This window comes from Pelobates fuscus, chromosome 4 (assembly GCF_036172605.1).
Source record: "Pelobates fuscus isolate aPelFus1 chromosome 4, aPelFus1.pri, whole genome shotgun sequence".
NCBI classification, from domain to species: Eukaryota; Metazoa; Chordata; class Amphibia; order Anura; family Pelobatidae; genus Pelobates; species Pelobates fuscus.
In genome coordinates, this window is record NC_086320.1 from 140,156,105 (window position 1) to 140,178,001 (window position 21,897).

Sequence of the window (21,897 nt, forward strand, 5' to 3'; positions counted from 1 at the left end):
TAGCATACAGAACTATTCACAATAACCATTTGAGACTTATTGTTTTAATAGGGGAAAACAAATTATACCAAGAAGTTACATCTAACCCCTAATTGGAGACACTGGCACAGAACATGAATCCGTGCATAAGTAGTTCTGAAATGGTTATGCAACACAGTTCCAGTAAAGAAAAGGATGGGAAATAAGGTTTTGCAGTGATGCAATGGCTGAATCCACATTTGCACTCAAACTAACCTGTGACAGATAAAGGGATAAACCAAAAGGTCCATTTAACAGCAGTTATACACAAGCTTGGCTTTAGAGATGATCAAGTCTGTGGTTACCATATGCTAAATTTGGAATGTATATAGAAGATCAATACAAACAAAGCAAAACCCAAATAAAAAAAAAAAAATTCTTGTGAAGCTATAATGTAAAATATATTATCTGATATCAAAGAAGATGTGTTTTTTTCCCTTCAGATGTAAATGTGCTTCATGCAGCTAATTTTGTAGAGTTCCAAAAATGCTGCTGCCGTTATTGTGTGGCAGAGAAGCAGAATTCAGGTGTGAAATTGCCTCTTTTCATCATTAGTTCAATTACTGAAACAGATTTAAGCAGTCAACTATGCCATAAACTGAGCATGGAGGATAAAAACGTGGGAATCTACTGCCACTTGCTGGCAACTTCTAGAAACAGCAACAAGAAAAGATTTTTAAGATTTCTAATGGGGGGGGGGGGGGGGGGTCATCACTTGTGTAAAATACATAAGTGTAGCTTTAATAAATAGTGGTAGCATAAAAAGGTTTACATCACAGTACTGGTTATTCACAGCAGCAAATAATCATCTCTGTATCATAGTGTTTATTATAAACAAAAAAGATACCAATATATTTTGTATCAAATTAAATAGATAAATACTACTTACACACCTGTGGGGCAATCTAGGTGTTTGCCCTGTGTATTTTGACCCTATAGATCAGCATTTCCCAATTAGTGTTCTGCAAGAACAAAATTGGGGTTCTGCGGCAATTTGCCCATTGGGTGGCCCAAGCATTTATGGGTATCGCTAAACTGGGGTCCGGTCAGGGCCCCGGTCATCTAAAACCGCGACCGGACAGCTGTAGTATTGGATGCTGTGAGAAAGTGACGGCACTTCCTCCAAGACAGAGCGCGCTGTCTGGAGGGCGAGAGGGAGCAGCGGGGAATGAGAGGCACACCAACCTCAGCCAGCAGCACTGAAGATCCTCCTGCAGTAAAAAGATAAGTGAACAGCAAATGTAAACATATGTGTCTGTGTGTGTGTGTGTACCTGTGTCGGTGTGTGTATCTCCCAATGTGTGTGAATCTGTATATGTGCCAGTTTGTGTATCTGTGTGTCAAGGTGTATGTGTCACTGTGTGTGTCAGTGTCTGTGTGCATGTATCTGTCAGTATGTGCACTGTGTATCAGATACACACACACAGATACACACAATGGCACATACAAACACAGATACACACCTCACATACAAACACAGAAACACACACCTTGACACACAGATACATACATACACACACATATGAACACTGTGTGCCAAGGTTTGTGTATCTGTGTGTCAGTGTGTGTATCTGTATGTTACTATGTCCCAGTGTGTGTGTGTGTGTGTGTGTGTGTGTGTATATCTGTGTGTCAGATACATACACACTTCGATACACATTGCCACACAGACACACACACCGGGACATACAAAAAAAAAAAAAAAAAGTTTACGCAATGGCGCAAATTTCTCTCTCTTTTTTTTTTTTTTTTTTTTAAATAGGGTTGGTGGGGATGGGGTTCCACGATGTTGATACTCTATGTCAGAGGGTTCCACAGGAAAAAATAATTGGGAACCCCTGCTGTAGATCAATAAAGGCTAACTGTAGCACCCCCAATACTTGTAAAGTGTATTTCTCATGACACTCATCCAGCTGAGCACTTTGGGAAATGGTTCTCTATTACGACTACAATAATAAATGATTATTAAATTGAACCACCTGTGGACTACAATTAAGTCAACACAATTAAATGTATGATGTGATTCTTGGCAAGAGCCTTTTTCCATACAATCCATGATGAATACGCAATCTCATAATGCATGGCGAGTAATGTCACAGCAAGCATTGAGAAGCAGTAATGCACGTGGTGACAGACACTGTGCAGTGCTGGTATAGGACAAACATGCATCAATGGGAATTACAGCGCCTTCCTTTAATTCGGCCTTTCTCCTGTAACTTGGTAAATTTGGAGAGTAACTGGGAAGTACTTCTCCAAGCATGTGACCAAATAGATTGGGGGTGAATTAAAGGGAACCTATGGTCCTGAGAACAGCAATTGTTATTTTCGAACTACATGTTCCCTTCTATCCACCACATTTGCCCTGTAAAATCAAGCAAAACAAACATTCACCTCATTTCCAGTGCCAGGACTCCACTGCTGCTGTATCCAGCTATGATCCGATAATGTCAGCAAGCATGTTGATGCCACCTGCAATCTCGTGCATTGAATTGGAAAGCACATTTTTGTCAAAATACAGCATTCCTCCAATTAAATCCTGCTATCAACAGCATTTGATTACCAGACCGACTTTAACTCGGTCTGGAGGAGGAAGACAGCCATTAGAGGTGGATTTAATAATGCAATGTAAAAATTACTGTTTCTAATGGTTTAATTATAGGGTTATAATTTAACAACCACTGCACCTAGACCACTTCATTGAGATGAAGTGATCTAGGACACTACAGTGTCCTTTTAAGGACAGTAGCTGCTGCGCAAAAGTAACTCTTACAAGTCTCAGACAAAACAAGTAATATGCATATCCTGTTGCTGCCCTAAGATTAAAGTAAATTAAAAAAAAAAAACAAAGTAACATAAAACAGAGCAGAAACAATGGTGAAGGAAACATATGAAATTAATGTAATTTAAGGGTTTTGGAAACCAGACTGGTTATTGAAGTCTCCGGAAAATGACAAGACGTGGTTTCACAATAGCTTTTCTCCATTATGTTTTTTCATATTACACATTAAGAGGAAAAAATGCATTATTAAAAACATCTTTAATAATTTCCAAATCAGTTACTGTAGCAGATAGGCTGTTACTCAACTTTCAAACTGGAATAGAATGTAACACTCACTAAATGCAGAGACCCACAGACACTCTCACAAATATACAGTTGATTGGGGGGGGGGGAGATGTTAGATGAATAACAGTCAGTATTAGACAGCTATGATGTGTATTACAGTATATTTCCACAGTTTACTTGTCACTGCCTCTGTTAATTATTTTACTATACTGCAAAACATGACGTCACACTGGAACTACACCGCTTGAAATTCTGATCTAGTTATTTTTATTTATTTTTTTTGTATTATATATAGGCTTACTTTGTTTTGGAAATAGAACCTGTACACTTTATATTCTTTTTTTCTTAAATAAATACCGGTAAATAAAATAAAACAACATATATATTAAAAAAAAAAAACTTTTCAATATTGACTCAGGAGGGGAGGAGGAAGAAAAAAAAACTGGTTAAAAGTGTAAGCTGCAAAAGTGTAAGGATTCCTGAAATTGTCTCACGTGGGTACAAAGTTTGTAGTGCTTGCTTGGAGTATACCAAGTGGATGTGTTACTTCTTGTTAAAACAGATCTGCAAGAAGCTGCATGATCTAATGTACACACAAAGTCACTTCAAACTCAGCAACATACATACAGGGAAATTTGATAATAAGAGTACTGCCACCTTAATAAGCAGTCATTTAAAATTTAGCAAGACCTCCAACCTTTTTCTGAATGTGCAAAATATATTTATTTCCGTTAGCTAAATGCAGTCCTGATAGACTAGACAATCCCTTTTATACAATGACTTAGTGGATTACACCCTCTGCAAAAAACAAAACAGAATATACAGGCCAATTTGATTAATTTCTCTCCCATTTCAGAAGGGCTCTTTTTCATGTGCCTTCTGAATAACAACTTTTTATACCCACTGTAAGGTTTTATTCAGAGCTGCAAAATGGATTGGTGGCGTTATAAATTATGGTCATGCGACTGCTAATTAAAAATTTTTTTTAGAAATAAATCTGATATATATATATATATATAGTTTAAACCAAACTAGTGGAACAGCTGTAGAGCTTAAGAATGCACAAAGAAATATCTGAATGATAGACAACTGAAAATAAGATATGACCCATGCTGTAAAAAAAAGATATAAAAACGTATACGAAAATAACATTAAAATCTAAAACTTAAAGGGGCTATTCATCATGGCAAAATGTAACACCCTGGTTCACTTAAAGAGTACAATCCCTATTTTGAACCCAAGTCTCTCTGCCCCTCTTTTCTACTGTTATGTTCCTCTTTTGTAGGAGCTCCATATTATTGATGTATCCGAGTGTATAACAATAAATGTGTTTAGAAATCTGTGTGGGTCAATACTATAGATTGTTCATTGTTCTAAATTACATGTTAGTTACATAAATTGTTATCGGTAAGCCAAAAATAAAATGTCCCTTTTTGTCCACTTAAAATACTGGGAGGTATGCTTAAATGACTACTCTGTTCAGGTAGATATTACCATACTGCCAACATAAAAAACAGATCATTGCATTTTGCCTTTGTACCACCAGATGGCACTTGACTCAAAAAATAGACGTTTTAGCTATGTGTGTGGTCTCTTCCAAGTGCTAAAAAAAAAAAAAAAAATACACACACACACACACAAACAAAACTAAACACTGAATTATATACAAAGACATTGTATATTGTTCTAAAATTAATATGAATCATCTACACAGATAAACAGACCCTAAAAAATAAATTTAAAAAAAAACTAATTTATGTACACACACTTGCTAGTACATTGACATATAGATACATTATCAAATGGTATACATTCACACACAAATACAGATGTGTGTGCCTTTTTGACATGCTACTTAGGGCATACAGGGTAATAATCAGATGAACATATTAGTGAATATTTGATATGCCATGACATCAAATTGTAACTTATCGCAGTTAAGGGGGGGTGAGTGGATTTGGGGGGGTATATCGATGAAAATTAAGCACTGTAATGGATAAAAATCATAACGCAGACAGTTAAAGAGAATCCATCTTCTGAAGGGAAGTTTATTGAGAAGGCAGAGGATAGAGGGTACACAAGCATACTTTCCTCTTTCCAAAACTCGAGTAATGATGACTTGAAAAAACAGAATGTGACGGCAGATAAGAACCATTTGGCCCATATGCCCATCCCACATATGCTTAAACTCCCTCACTGCGTTAACCTCTACCACTTCAGCTGGAAGACTATTCCATGCATCCACTACCCTGTCAGTAAAGTAATACTTGTTATTTTAAATAATATCATAATCGAAGTTACAAAGCTACAGAAGTGTATATGTGTATCTATATATGTAAACACATATAAACAGACATGAGCACACTTACCCTGCAGCTACATCCTCACAATTATGGACCATGTCTGAGTGGACATCTGAGCTTTAAAATCTGCTTAGACGCCATATCATTAGTTACACCCAGTATGGAAAAGGTGCTGAAACGTGGGAACATGCTCCAGTTAGTTCATGGCGGCACTCCTCACAGAACTTAAACAATTATCTTTTACATAAGATCACCATTGACTCCAATGGTTGTCATTGAGAAAGCATGAAGACATGACATATTTAGAATAAATTTCCAATAAGAAGCTTTATGTTAGAAAGCTACACATAAAAATTAACAGATGTGAACAAGTTTGACAGTAGCAAGATTATTCACAAAATTCTGTAAAAATTCAGTCGAGTCAACTGAACAGGATTCATTCGGTTAGAGGCATTCGATGTCAGGTTCGCATCCAAAGCCTATACAAAGTATAGGATTCAAAATACAAACAAAGCACATATTTTAAACTTAATCTGGACCAAATGTATCCAACTGGATGCCTATTTGCTAATTAATTTGAAGTGCTATTTGCCAGTTGCTAACTAATAGTTAAAAAATTTAAAAACACCTCAGCAGCACAAGAGTTAAACATGTGACCAGCCACCACAAAAGAAAAGTAAATTAAAAATAAAAATATACCATGGGGAATATGACCCCCATAATACTATAAAGGATAAAGGGTGCATTTTAACCTCCCTTATGCCCTACCTATGATGCCACTAGTTTTTATTTACAATTTAGTAGGCACAATCAGACCTGCTGCATGGCAGGTGGGGGCATAAGGGAGGTTTCAATACTCTCTTATACGAATATGTGAGTAATATTGACCCCAAAAGGTTTTTTTTAAATTGTGTTTTTATTTTAATACTTTTATAATGTGCTAGCCTGCCGCAAAATGTATTTTTTTTATTTATTATTATTTAACTATTAACCTGTTGGTAATACTAGTAGACAGCTGGCATATATTTCAGATTTTAACAATCTGGGTCCGGATGTCAGCCATTCGGCAACCCATTCAAAGCCTGTTCTGCAAAAAGTGGATGTTTGATGATTTTAGCCATGGAGGCAGAGCGTGGGGGTCAGCCATGGCGAGTCCCACGCATTGTTGGAGAAAAGGTGAGTTTAAACACCTTTTTGGTCAATGAAGGGTGGTGGGGTTTGTGTTTCTGACATTAAAATGTTCATTTAAATTGTGTGAATAATATCTAGATTTTGCAGACCGAATATACTTTATCAGTATACATAAATAGCACATTATTTAAGGACAAAATAGTGACTTGCCAATCCTTGCTCAGCTGGGTACACTGAGCACCACTCTGGCCAATCAGCATCTCCTCATAGAGATCCATTAAAACAATACACCTTTCTTGGGATCGTTCAGAATCTCCATGCAGAGGGTGGAGAAGTTGGAGGCCAGTTCTGCACACAGAGCAGCACTGCCAAAGGAAGCACCTCTCGTGGCTGTCTGAGGAGTGGCCAATAGTGGTGTCCCTAGGCAGCAATGTAAACACTGCCGTTTTTTCTGAAAAGGCAGTGTCTGCAACAAAAATCCTGCAAGGACAGACTATACTCACCAGAACAGCTACATTAAGCTGTAGTTGTTCTGGTGAATATAGTGTCCCTTTAATGGTAATTATTTCATAATGCCGAAGATGTAGGGTTACATATGCCCCAGATGTTCCCATGTGCTATTATATAACAAAACAAAGAGACGAATACTATTATTAAGTTGTCTAAAGGGGACAGTATAGTCACCAGAACCACTATAGCTTAAAATAGTGGTTCTGGTGTCTATAGTCCATCCCTGCAGGCTTTACAATGTAGACTCTGCTTTTTCACAGAAAAAAAGGGGAAAAAATGGTTTGCCTCGCTGCCTAGTTACATCTCTAGTTGCAGTCACTTGTGAGTATTTTTTCTAACTTGTAGCGTGCTCCTTAAACTGGAAAAAAATACCCACTGAGTACTAAATCAAGTGATGCATGAATGGCTGGCATATACGTATGTAAAAACACATACTGGTATAATGTATCTCAATTGTGTGAGATATCTTGGAGGAATTACACACGATCTTCTTTATATGCCCAGTTTATTTAGTGCTGCCTTAAAACATTATATCAGTATTTGACACTGTGATATGGGCAGGGAGTGACGCATCCTGACATTTTCTATGAGACCCTGCATTTATGTCATTTCCATCTGTTTCATCTAAATTGCAGCTACAGCTTCAACTGTTTACGTGTCCAAGCAAAAGACTGTTTATTAAAGCGTTTTCCATGGAAAAGGCTGAGTCAAATGCAGAATTCTCAAATTCCGCACATAGGGTATTCCAGCAGAGCAGAAGCAATGTCACTAATAAGGGCTCTTTAGAACGCTCAAAGACATGGAATAAAAAAAATTAAAAAACAACAAGGAGAATACAGCATTTTAAAGCTTATAATATTTATACAAAATTTTAAGAATTAGGCATTTCAAATCAAATGATAATACCATCAATTTTTTTTTCCTTGTATGGAAAAATACATGTATATGGTATCTAGCTCTACAAGCTTGGGAGATGAATATAATGGATAAAATGGTATACACACTATAAATATAATGAACACCATAACTACAATAAACATCTCTAGTATGTGTAATACTCTGGTATTGGTTCATGATACAGAGAATTCGTCCTAGATCTCTAAAACCTGAAATGAAGCACTGTTTATACACTTATCCTGAACTACAGGGAATAAATGCCATCTCATCTACTCTCTCAGTCTCCTATCGTGAGGTGGGACATGTCCATCAAAGGGTTTTTCCTAGACAAATATATTAATAAAATCTGTAGTGGATGACTAGGTGGTCAGGGTCAGGCATCCAACAGCTGCATCCTTAATATAATCAAATGAAATTAAAACATCACATAGATTTTCCCTTGCGATTTACTACTGTAGAAGGGTAACGCAATCTTGCAGAAGATTATTTTGGGGGTGTCCCGATGCAGTCTTTATTGGGGTACGATAAGATCCACTAAGGATTGAAGAGCTTTTCTAACAGCAACATGATATAAAATAAATAAATAAGACAACCATAAGGTACTAGTCTACGTCCAATTACAAACAGCATATCAAACTGAAAATTCAAGAAAAATGTATTACGTTAATTTATAGTTCTACAGGTATCGGGCAAAACAGCTTTATTAACACATAAAAGCTTATGGTTTTATACAGAGTTTAACCCAACATCTGTTGAAATATGGTTTCTGGGTGAACCATCTAGGAGTTGAGTATTTTTTTCATTCATTTACTTATTTTGGGGTTTACAGATTAGTAAATATCTGCAAGCCCCCACTAAATTAAATGGATTACTTTGCAAAAGCTTATTAAGATTACTCCCAATCCACTATTCCTACCAAGGCTCCTCTCTTTTCAAAGCAGTATTAGTGATTTTGCTGAAGCCTATTAACAGTTTCCATTGATGCATTCCTACTTGCTACACTAAAATAAATGAAAATACACTGAAAATTTTATTTTACTATTTTGACAACATCTCCAAGCAGAAATTAAGGATCTCTTATTTTTTTTTTTAATGTTCCTTTTGTGATCAAGGCTTGTTTGCATTGTTGTCTGAATGGGATAGCTTTGCTGAGCACATGCTATTCAGGGTGTAATGGATAGGTTAAACTGCTACTGCCAGCAGAAAATGTACTCTATACACCAGGAAACCAGAGAGAAACAGTGTACGGCTGCCGACTAAATATAAAACATACAGCGAGGGCTAGAATGCAAACAGAGGGAATGCACAAAACCAATTGCAAACAAAAATATAATCGCTCAAAAAAAAATATGAAAAAAACAAACATTGGAAGTATTACGCTTCTGTTACACCTCCCCCAACAGGCTGATTGGTATGTGAAGCACAGCTTATACACACACTCTAAAATACATTCCTTAAGAGGACAAAAATAGTTTCTCTTAGATTTGTTCATTTAAAATATGCCCCTAAGTATGAAATCAGGGACTCCTACTTGGAAGAGTAGGAAAGCGAGTTAAGTAGCAGGTAAAATTAATAGCACGTTGCCTAGGAAAAACCTAACATGTCTGTGACACACAAGAAAAGGCAGGGAAGCAGTGTATACAGAGTAATATAAACTTGCAGTAGTTCTTAACCCCTAGGCTCCCATGTTATTTTTAGTGGATTCATAATGATTGGAATATGCACATGATATTAGTAACGATTTTTGTGACTTTTTTCCCTTCGCGATTAGCAGATACAATTACAAATATTTATATAGCGCCAACATACTCGGCAGTGCTGCACAATAAGTAAACAAGAAAAAATATTTGATTTAAAACAAACCATTTATGAAATATGGGAATAGTACGTGAAGAGGAGCCTTACAATCACGTTGGAAATATTTTTTGTGTAATAAAACTGGGGTATTAAAGGGACACTCCACTGTCTGAATACAGAAAGAAATAAAAACAAATCACTGTTTACTAAATATACCCCCAAGGAAAAACATACATGCACCTAATTTAGCATTTTACCATTGGGGGTATATCTAAAAACACCTTACAAAACCTGCATATCTTGTCTGAAGCCTTTGCAAACACTCCTCTTCTAACCAAGCCCAGACTTTCTGTGGCTTGTCTGCCTCTTGAGTTTAGCTCCACACTTGGGCAAACAACTAGGAAGAAACAGGACTGGTGGTCTGATTGACAGCCAGGAGGTGCTACAAAGTTAACTTGTGTCAGTTTCTACTGAAATCTGCAGAAAGGGGGAGGGGGGAGGATGGTACACCACGTATAAAGCACTTCAGTATGCTTTAGTGTGTTAGGGTTCTGGAGTGTCTCTTTAAAATGAAAAGAATCTGCTTTGTTGCGAGAGATGGATTAGACTCTAGTAATCATTTGTACAGTCATTTGGAAGTATACATTTTAGTACCGAGCATTGCAAATTTGCATACTGAGCACCCAAGAGAAAATGGTTTTAGAGAGAGACTGTCAAAGTGCAACCACCACTCGTCAAAACCAGCAAGAACAGCTACTTCAGTAATAAAGGTGACATTTAAAAAAGATGTCAGCCATTTTGAGACTGTCAACCAGACTACATGCACGAGAATGGAGTGTTCAATGTAGAGACACTGGAGGAATCTCCATTTAGAACTGCAAAGTGAAGTAGTAAAAAACACTGACACTAAAGTCTATATTTCCACACTAACGAAACTATGTATTAAAAAGTACACTGGTTTGTACAATTAAAATACAGGTAAAACATGCTGTACACACTCACAGCCATAATTCCCTAATGGGTAAGATACAGGAAAATAATCCAGATATAGATTTGTGTATATCTGGTTGAAACAGATGGAAAACTATCAAAATTTTTTTGGCAAAACAGTAATTCAAGCAAATACTGAGTTGAATGATTGTTGACATATCAGTAACAGGTCATTAAATATCTTCATAAGAAGATCAGGGTAAAAGTTGTGAAAAGGCAGAAAAGATCTGAAAAATTAAACTGCGGATTTTGACAGACTCCCTAAATGTGACAAAAATATATACTATGTTACCCTAAAGGCTAGCCAACATTGGCCTTGATTTATTATTTTTGGTAAGCATATGAAACCATTTAAAATGTTTGATACATTTTGCTTATTTTAAATAATATATTCAGACATACACACACATATAGGTAAAAGTGTATTTTAGCATATTTTATTATTTGCCGTTTCGTTCAGGTGTGATTAAATGGCACAATAAGCAAAATAAAATAAAATACGCAACAATACACTTTTACCCCCACATTCTAGACAAGACAAATACTATACAAGTTTGTAATTTTGCTTAAATCACACCTGATCGAAACAGCAAATAATAAAATACTCTAAAATATACTTTTACCCACACACCTCTTAAAACATTAAACCATTTTATATTAAATTTGAGTCAATTATATTTTATTGTATATTTCTGGTCTTCATCACAGTTGAAGCTTATGAGATATCGAACATTCTTAGATTTAAAGTAACTGGGTTCAGCTGACAGATCATCCGTTTCTATGTCTATAGAGAGAATCCCATTTCTGCCAATTATCATTAATATACTGGCCTATAGTTATACGACTTATGATAAAAATTAAGAATAAACAAACTTTGGTGGTATGCAATTCCATCAAGCATGAACATATTTACTGTGACCGAACACAAAATTAATTTTCAGCTTTCTAAATCAATTTACATATCAGAACTATACAATATGCCTGAAACAAAACATTGATCCATCTACTCATATACCCACTTTAAAATCATTATGGTTTCAACATACAAATCCTTTAATATGCTACTGAAAGTGAATTATGCAATAGCCTTATATAAACGAAGATGACCTACAAATATTTTCCAGTTTCACATATTTCATAATCTCTTCTGTTACTGAAAACTCCAAATCCTTTAACATAAAATGGCCTTTACTATACTAGAGGTCAAGATCAATATGCTTGTGCAACAGATCTTGTGTGAGCTGGGACAGTAATATCTCTTGTTAACTCCCTGGTCGCCACATTACCTGCCAAAAAGTCAACTAGGCATGTTAGAATGCAACGTAGGAAATACCAGAGATGAATTTCTACAATTTAAAGGAAAAAAACAAAAAAATATCATATTTTATAATATATATAAAAATAAAGGTAGACTGTACCTTGCACTCAGGCTCCAAAATTTGCCAAGCCGGGTGCAGTACCAGGGCTTAAATATCCAAATAGAAATACACCAGTTGGAACTACCAGGTGTATTGGTCCAGGGCTTAACCTTTAAGTAAACTACTATTGTGCATCACCTGCATATCTCAAGAAACCGTGAGAAATCGGGTTTCCACAACTATCCTGAGTTCCAAGCTTGATATGCAGTTCAGACAAGTATAGTGTTTCAGTCTTCAGCGTGTATTTCTGCAGACATCCTTAGCAAAGGACGCTGTTTTAAACACAGCTTTCCTTTATAAAAAAAAAAGTTTAAAAATCTAACAAGTTTTTAAATGTTTGAAAGGTACAACGTTACAGGCAGGTGAGAAAAAGGTTAGTAACAAAATAGCTATAAGAAAAAGTCTAATAAAATCAATCAGGCCTTCAGAACAGTGAATTAACTACATTATAATTAACAGACCTTCAGAACAGAGAAAGAACATTATAATTAACAATGTTGTTACTTGAGTACATATGACATATGAAAAACATAGCAAAGTAAACATTGTTGAGAGAAGTACTGCTGAAAGATATTTAGAAGGAATTTTTGGGGTGTCAAAATCCTAAACCATTTGTGTCTCCAGTGATGCAGAACTAAATGAGCTTCTGAGGTTTATTTGGACAACACAGTTTCTCTGTTCGGCAATCTGATGGGCAAGTCTAGGTTTGGCAGAAGCCAGGAGAGTGATATCTGCCAGATTGCATTGTGCCAATTGTAACATTTAGTGGGGGAGGGATACTGGTATGGGGCTATTTTTCAGTAGTTAGGCTAGGCCACTTACTTCCAGGGAAGGGAAATCTTAAAGCTTTAGCATACCAAGACATTTTGGACAATGCTGTGCTTCCAATTTTGTGGGACCAGTTTTGGGAAGGCTCTTTTCTATACCACAATGCCTTAGTGCACAAAACAAGGACCATAAAGACATGGTTGGATGAGTTTTGTTTGGAAGACTGGACTGGCCCGCACTGAGCCTAACCTCAACCACAAACACCTTTGCGATGAACTGGAACGGAACTTATGATCCAGGTCTTCTTGTCCAACATCAATGCCGGACCTCTGATAAATGCTATAAATTTCCTACAGAAAAACAAAGATCTCCAAAAGTCTTATGGAAAGCCTTCTCAGTCCAATGCATGACATTATGGCTGCAAAGGGGTGAAGCTTCTACACATTTACATGTTATATGTCTATGTATTTTGAATGTGGTCAATAAAAATGAATTAAAAGTCAGATAAATGTACTTCCAATGCACATTTATATATTGTTTTGTTTTCGTTTTTTTTTATTTTTGCAGACAACTCGTTTCTTGGAATTGGCTGCTTGAATTTTGTCTGCCATTAAATTCAAGCAAAATTATTTGGGTCTAAAAATAAATAAATAAAATAGATCATTGTCAAAGGCACTGTGTGCAGTAACAATGTGGTGGGGAACACTATGCATCCATGCAATAAGCATTGATTGCCATGGTGCTTGGATTACTCTTTATTCGCCTTAAAACCAAAATGGTCTTGAAATTTGTGCTCTAATGAAGCTTTAATTTCAATTACCTACTCGATATATATTTGTGCAGCATTATGGTGCACTGAAATTCATGGTAAAAGAATCAGAATAAATAATTCAAACAGTTATTGATCTTTAAGCATTACTACATGAATCATCACAATTGTAACTAAAGCTAAAGAGTAGCACAGTGAAGAAGAGCAAGCGCATAACACCAACAGCTTTTATGCTCATATATAGTACATCCTTTTAAATGGATATTCACTATCAAGTTAGCTCTGTTAAGAAAGTGACTTATTTTCCTTATGTATAACCTGATGGTTGGCAAAAGTAAAAAAAATAAATAAAAAAAAGGTGGAGCTTAATAAAGCTCCATTTTTTTTTCTGTACCCACCTACCTGCAGTGGTACGTCACTTCCTGACACGTCAAGTTCCTTAATTTATTTACTCTGATGACGGCTACAAGGAATTGGCTTTGGTTACGGAAGTTCCTCCTGTGCTCTTGCGGAATCCCCCATAGACCTCAATCCTGTATTCTCGCACATGCGTGAGAGTACAGCAGTGATGTCGGCTTCTGGCACTGACTAGGATCTGCTGAAGTACAACCCGCCAGAGCAAGATGCCCGTGCCTGCGAGGGGCAGGTTCAGTCAAGTAGAACCTTTCCCTCCCCCCGGTGATGTCACCATATTGAATTCTGAAAAATCCCCAGACCATAAACGTGCCGCTTTAAATTACACGTCCTTACTGTTATTTCAACATGCAGGTCACATTTCCAAATGCTGTGCCATTTGGATGGTGTCATCATCCGTGCAATTGTTCCCTGTATCAAATGGAGAATAGAGCATCTTATGTGCAGTTTGGAGCTCCAATACGTAATGGGTTCAAGAAAACTGAAAACACAAGAACCCAAGATACCACTCAAGCCATGCATTGTGTTTTTTTTTTTTTTATCATTCCACTATGAAGTCACCCTCAATATGGATTTAAAACATTATCTATGCACTGAAATAAAATCTAAAATACGTATGTCATATTTAATATACACACACACAAACTGACGAAAGTAAGAACTGAGAAGCAAATTATCATTCAATTTTAAAATATGTGCATATGTATTCTTATTTTATGTAACTGAAGTGGCAATTATAATTACGGGTAAATGCCTAGGATTTTATGGAGTTCTCTCTTCAATGGGAACCTGTCTCCTCTCACCCTCTGCACCCACTCCGCCATGTCCTCACTGAGATGGCTATTACAGGTCTTTAATACCCGCTTATGGGCCAATCTCGCTCCCCACATTCTTCCTTAATTTGTCTTTGGGATCACTTCATTTCCAGCACGCTGTCGTCGGAACGCAGAGATGTCACTATTTTGGAAGCTCTCCCTTGTAGAACACCTATGGTGCCTCACACACAGGAATTCCATCAGTTCCAAATAATATGTAAGCAAAAGAAGGTGTGGGCTCCTTAGGATCATCATGGAGTCCCCAGCTCTTCTTTTATGTTCTTCTGCTCTCCCTTGTCAGTCTATTCTTTGGCATATTGTCTATGCCGAAGAATTGACGGACAGGTTGAAGGAAGACCTATTTTTAAGTAGTTTTTCTCTCCCCATCTTTACATTTGATAGCAAGTCTGCTGGCACAATGAGTAGACAGAATGTAATGTTCTTTTAAAACAGCAGACGTTGTACCTAGCACGGCAGGGACCTGTTAATATAGAATACTTTGATTACTGCCTACTGATTGATGCCTCAAGGGGAATATAGACTAAACTTGCTACCTTCCTGAAAACAGTTTTCTGATTTTATTAAGTCACGGTTGGATTTAAAGAAGAGTTGAGAATCATTATGCTGTAAGAGTTTTCACTTTTATCCTGCTTTTCAACACTACCTATAAAAAGTATTTTAAAATGCTCATTCAGAAATATTTATACCAGATCCTTGAAATAAAAGAAAAAAATAATCTGTGTGAATCTACTGTGTAAAAAAAGTGTAGGATTTTTTTTGGCAGACTTTTTTCAAAATAGAAGCCATCGTCAAAACCATTTCATTGAAGGAAAAGGATTAAGCTTCCAAGGGATTATTTTTAAAAACTTATTTACAAAGTGCTGCTTCTCCTCCAGCATGATCTATTAAAGTGCATAGCTGGCGTATCTTTTAAAATGTCATCACCAATTAAAGACATAGTACAACCATGTCCTTCTTAACATCACCCTGTATCCTCTCCACTATGTCTATATCTGCTACAGTAGTCCATGTTATTCCAACTTAACACAAAATTAACTGATTGGGTTATATTTATATTTTTAATACAATGACTTTAATATGGCTCGCAATTATTACTTCTTGAAATGGTTTGAAAAACGACTATTTATTGTTATTTTATAATAGTTTGTAATACAATGTGACAGTGTTGAGATGGTATACCTGCTGCAATCTAGGCTTCTGAGAGCTACATGTAAACTCTAGTATGAAATACGAATTGCTATTCTTAGAAAACAACAAATATTTTACAGTTTATAGAGCTTTTATAACCAACAATACAGGAATTATTAAAGTGCAACATACATAGGCTGTTCCTGTGATAGACAGCCAGCAACTTAGCACGGCAAGAGTCCCTACTTCCTACATACAATCAGTAGAAGGGATCCTAACTAGGGTCTTGATGTAATAAGCTTTACAAATGATTCAATGCGGTTTAAAAAATTTAAAAATGATTTATCTACAAAAATAGATTTTACTGGTGATTCAATAATATATTCAATATTAAATACGGTGATTCTAAATAGAAAGAGACTTATTTTTGAATGAGGAGAGTGGAAAGATCTAACAAAACACAATCACACCTGAATTATCAAACAACTAACTGAGTGTTTTTTCATTCTAAGTTTTTATATGGAGGCTAAACCAGGAGAGTTTACCAATTTTAGGGAATAGTTTTCAGACGAAAACTTATAAATATGCAGTACAAATGATAAAGCATAGTCTAGCCACATTCCAAGATAATGATTATCTTGATGGTCAGGGATTGTTTTGTTAGGGATGCTTGGGGACTGTTACAAGTTTTTTTTTGTTTTTTTGTTTTTAACAATTTAGGAGCATTAGATTCGAATGCAATTTTCATACAGGAGTACAGGTAGTTTATATGGAACAAAGAAGGTTCTGGGAACCTTGAGGTCCAAATTTTAGATTTTTTTTAAGATCTCTTCAAATTATTAAATATTTTTGTATTAACTTCGAAAATATATTTCTCTAAATATTAAATATATATATGTTTTGTATCTATCTATATACATATATATATATATATATATATATATATATATATATATATATATATATATATATATATACACACACACACACACACACAAATTGGATCAATATGTAAAAAAATAAAATAATTTTATTAAAATATTTTTGAATAAAAAAATAAATAAAAAAAATAAACAAGGGTGGGTGTAATATAGATGGTAGTTACCAGTTTAAGGATTATTCCCTTATGCTGGAGGTTTTATGTCTAGAGAAGATGCTATGGTCTATGGAAGGGCTGAAAAAAAAAATAAAAAAACGCAGATCGCCAGATGTTCTAGAACTACATTGGGGTTAAATCTTTGTCTCTTAGCAGCATTTGCTAGCCTCCCTTTTTCACTAACACAGACTAAGTTTGTGCTGGAGAATTCTTCAGACAGTGCTTCTCAATAAGCTGTACTACAGGTGCTGATGGTGATGTTTTAAGCTAGTGGAGCTAATAGAAGAGGGGGAAAAAAAAACCTCCCTGATGGACAGCCAAGGAGATGTTTCTGCCACTAATTGCAAAACAAAATGCAGATTTCCATTCAACACATTTGTGACACGATTCAGAAAAATAAAGCACCTCAGCAAGATGAAGTGTTTAATGTGTGTGAAGTGTTCCTTTAATGAAGAAACCATTTTAAATTCAGTCTCATGCTCACATTAAAGCGACTAATCATGTGGGACCTCAGCCATGTACTTACATGTAGCAATGTGAATAAGCAAACTTAACTATTGGGTGTGGATTTTATGACGAGTGGGAGATTTTGCTCTTTAACTGCCTACAGCCTTTCAGTGCATAAATAAAAGATGTAAATAGAAAGTGTGATAAAAAAAATAGAATAAAAAAAAGAATTAAATTTATTTACGTCACTGTACCATTACATCAAAAGTTCAGTCTAAACACCATAAGATATAACTAAGAAATTAGAGTGGGCTCTGAGAAATCTAAGTATTGTTCATTTTGCAGAGTGGTGTATAATAAAAGCACTTTGAAGAAAATCACAGCTGCTACAACACAGCCCACCAATGCTGTCAATGAGGCACCTAGAACACTTCGTTCCGGATTGCCTTCAATCAATTTTGCTCTGATTGTGCATAACGCATGCACATTAAAGGACAACTATCACCAGAAATGTTCACTAATCTGTGAACCAGGCTGTGTGTAACGTTGCAGCAGTCACAGTATGCCTGCTATCACTTTGCAATTCAGTTTCAGCCATGCCAGGAGAACATTGGAGCTGTGTGTGGAGAATAAACTACTTATCCCATAAACCTCTGCTGGACAGAAATTTAGAAAAATCTGTCCCCATAGACCACAATGATATGCCCAGAAAGGAAACATTTCATCTTGGCCTGTGAGGGTTCTGCTTGCAAGTGCAGACAGATCCACTTAGCAGTGCACTAAAAAACAATTTTTATTTTTATTAAATTTAATGCATTATCTTCAGGGATCCACTGATATTGTTCCAAGAGCCGCTGCCAATACAGATTATCGGTTGCCTTTCAGGCCGATTGCTAATAACCGGAGCTGATGTTTACAGTTTTGAAAAATTAACACAATTTTTACACAACTCTGGCATTGACTGGGCATGCTGACATACTATCACTCCCAGGCAGCCAGTACATGCTGGATCAGTGAGATCCCATCATGTATAGTGCTGTTACTGATAAGAGTGTGACTGCTGACAGCAATCACACTCCTATCACTCTGTCAGCCAGCCCAGTATATTACAGTAGATTATTCATCTTCACCTCCCAGCCTTCAGCTGAGCTCCGCATAAAGGGGCAACGTGAAGACATAATGGCTATTAATTGGCTGGAGGCTGGAGTTTCCAGATGCAGAAGACAGCATGTGGTGACATGGAGAGGTAAGTTATCAGTAATATCGGTCAATTACTATACCGATACAGATTATCGGTAAAATGCTGGATATCAGCTCTAATAATCAGTAGAACTATTAAACGGTCTATCCATAATTATCATTACACTACGTTAAACAATACTGAGGCAATTTTCACTTAGACAGTTCCTTAAGTACAAAATCTGCATGGTATAATTACTTTGGTGTATTATTGTTGGCAGCTGGTGAAGTTTAACAATAAAGGGGTGTTTGACTCTATCCTTGTAATATGACTCTGCCCTCAATCTTGTTGGGCTCTGCCCATTTAATTCCATGCACTCTACCTCAATGATGTGTCAAGCCCTGTTCAACCCACATATATATAGGTCTGAGTCTATTCCTTGATGCAGTTACCCAATGCCACCACTACAAGACAGCACAATGCACAGGCCTGTCTTTTACAGTGCCCAGGATCTTGTTAGAGCAGGCTAACTAATTCTAGAAAGCCCTGCCCCCAAAATAAAACCCTTACATTTTGACTTAACACATTTTATTTTTTTTCTTTCAGCAAAAACTGGGGAGAGGGGTTGATGGACACTGTCCCACTTGCCCCTATAAGACAGCTTTCACTGAGCTCCCTAATATGTATATCAGCATAATAAATAACAGTTGTACTGAAACACTGCAAAGGTTTAACAAAAAGGTTTGTAGACAGGACCAACAAGAATGTTTGACTATTGTATTCTTCCAATTTCCACTCCATCACTTTTTGCCTTTTTTAGTTTACTGCGCAGGTGTCAAATTTGAACACACGGCCATAATGCGGACACAGACTTAGGATGATTCTTGTTAATTATAATCCATTAAGATGGTTTACATAGGGATAAGTACTCTAAAATCAAGTATGTCTGAGAGACAGGAGTTTGACACATTTTGTTTACTGCAACAGATTAAAAAGCATAACAAAAGTCCACTTAATTAACCGTTGTGAACATTAAAGATGGCAATGAACGTCTTCTCTTTCTATGCAATAGTCAGAATTATTTTAAATTACATAAACATACATTTTTCAGATTTGATGGCCTACACAAGTGAATACCTCTCAAATGTCCCTTTTTCTGGAGGGACAGGCCCTATTTTGGCTCAAAATTTCTCTGCCCCCTTCTCTATCCTAATGTTCCTCTTTTCTAGGAGCTACATATTGTTGGTGTGTATGTGTGTAACTCCACAGCAATAATACTGCCACTAATCCATCTTTAAACTACAATAAATGCGTTTAGAAATCAATCTGTAAATAAGATACATTGTTCATGATACAAATTACATTTTAGTTGCATAAATTGTTAAAGGATCACTATAGTGTCAGGAAAATAAACTTGTTTTCCTGACACTGAATACTCCTTAGGAACCCCCCACCCTCAGGGCCCCCATCCCTTGGCAGCTACTTACATTAATGCAGCGCCGGGCTCCCTCGGCGCTGGTGACCTCTCCTCCCCCGTCGATGTCAGCTCCCAAGTGGAGCGAAATGAGCATGCGCGGCAAGAGCCCCGCGCGCATTCAAACAGTCCATAGGAAAGCATTTGTCAAGGTTTTCCTATGGACGTTCTGCACGCCATAGGAGACAGCCACTAGAGGCTGGATTAACCCTGCAACGCAAACATAGCAGTTTCTCTAAAACTGCAATGCTTACATCTGAAGGGTTAAAACCTTCATTGAGCTGAAGTGGTCTGGGTGACTACAGTGTACCTTTAATAGCATGTCCCCTACGGTTTCCCAGAATAGCAACACCACCAGTTAAACCCTTGAAATAAATTGCCCCTCTTTGTCTATTTAAATGGTTAAATGCAATATTAATTGTGTAGTAGTTGTGAAGATTTCTTATAACTTGGAGCTGGAACCCTACTAGCAAAAAAATGTGCCCGTACAACAGAATTCATATAAACAAAATTACTCATTGACACACACTTCTGATTTCAGTGAACCACAATTTTCCTTTTATTATGTTTCCTACTTTTGCACTCTAGAATTATGTACTTAGTTATGTTCACATTAAGCATTCCAATTTCTCTTACTCTTGAAAAAAATCTTACTCTTGATTAAATTAAGACTGTAAATAGGTTGCAAATTAAGTTTTATTATATCCAATTTTAAAGTGAAAGAAAAAAGCAGCCATTTTGTTTATAAAACTAAAGTTCATGGTCAAAAATCTAGTGAATAGGAAAGAAACAGATGGGCTGCTTTTCAGCCTCACAGTATCTGGTTTCTGTAGGCATAACATTTACATTAATTTCAAGAACATCTGGCATAGTTCAACATGAACAAGACAAGCTAGATTACCCTTATCATGCCATTTTGACCTTTCAGTTTAAAAAGAGGACTTGAAAACCCTGAAAAAAGTTTTTTTTTTTGTTTTTTTTAAAAAGAAGAAAAAGGTAAAAAAAATGTTTAAAAAAATTACATTTTAAGAATACTAAAAATAAATGAGTCATGTATCAGTTCACTGACAATATTCTTTGGCATAATTTCAGCTTGAATTGATATTCCATTGTTTAATGGGAATTTTTTTTTTACTGGGAATGTTTGGTTTAGTGGTTGGTAGAAAGTATAGCACCAACACGTCTTGTATTAAATTGGGCTTACACAAGAAGCATTATTTTGCTACTGCTACATGAAGGCATTATTAGAACAATTATGTCCTAATCTCAAGGAAAAAAAAAAATAGTTTAAAGCAGAACAGTGTTTTTCACATGCTCTACAAAAACATAATTTGACAACACACAACAAGACTGAAGATAAAAATCCAATAAGCAAAATCCTATGCTTGTGTTAGTCTCTAACATAAAAGATGCAATCCTAATAAAATTAAGATCTGTGCAAGGTAGGTTAAAGTAGAATAGATAATACCAAAACTGGGAATTCATTATGTTCTGGGCACTTTTTTGAAATTACAGGCTGTTCAACCAAAATAATATGTCAAGAAATAAAATTTGAGAACACTGAAACACATTTTATATATATATATATATATATATATATATATATATATATATATATATATATATACGCAGTGGACAGATCAACAAACATATTAAA

The 21,897-nt window shown here is 36.1% G+C and overlaps 1 protein-coding gene across 5 annotated transcripts in view; it reads right to left on the reverse strand.

The window, feature by feature from the left end:
• ZNF516 (zinc finger protein 516) overlaps positions 1 to 21,897 on the reverse strand; it is a 120,699-nt gene that overhangs the window by 20,572 nt on the left and 78,230 nt on the right. The window lies entirely within an intron of this gene.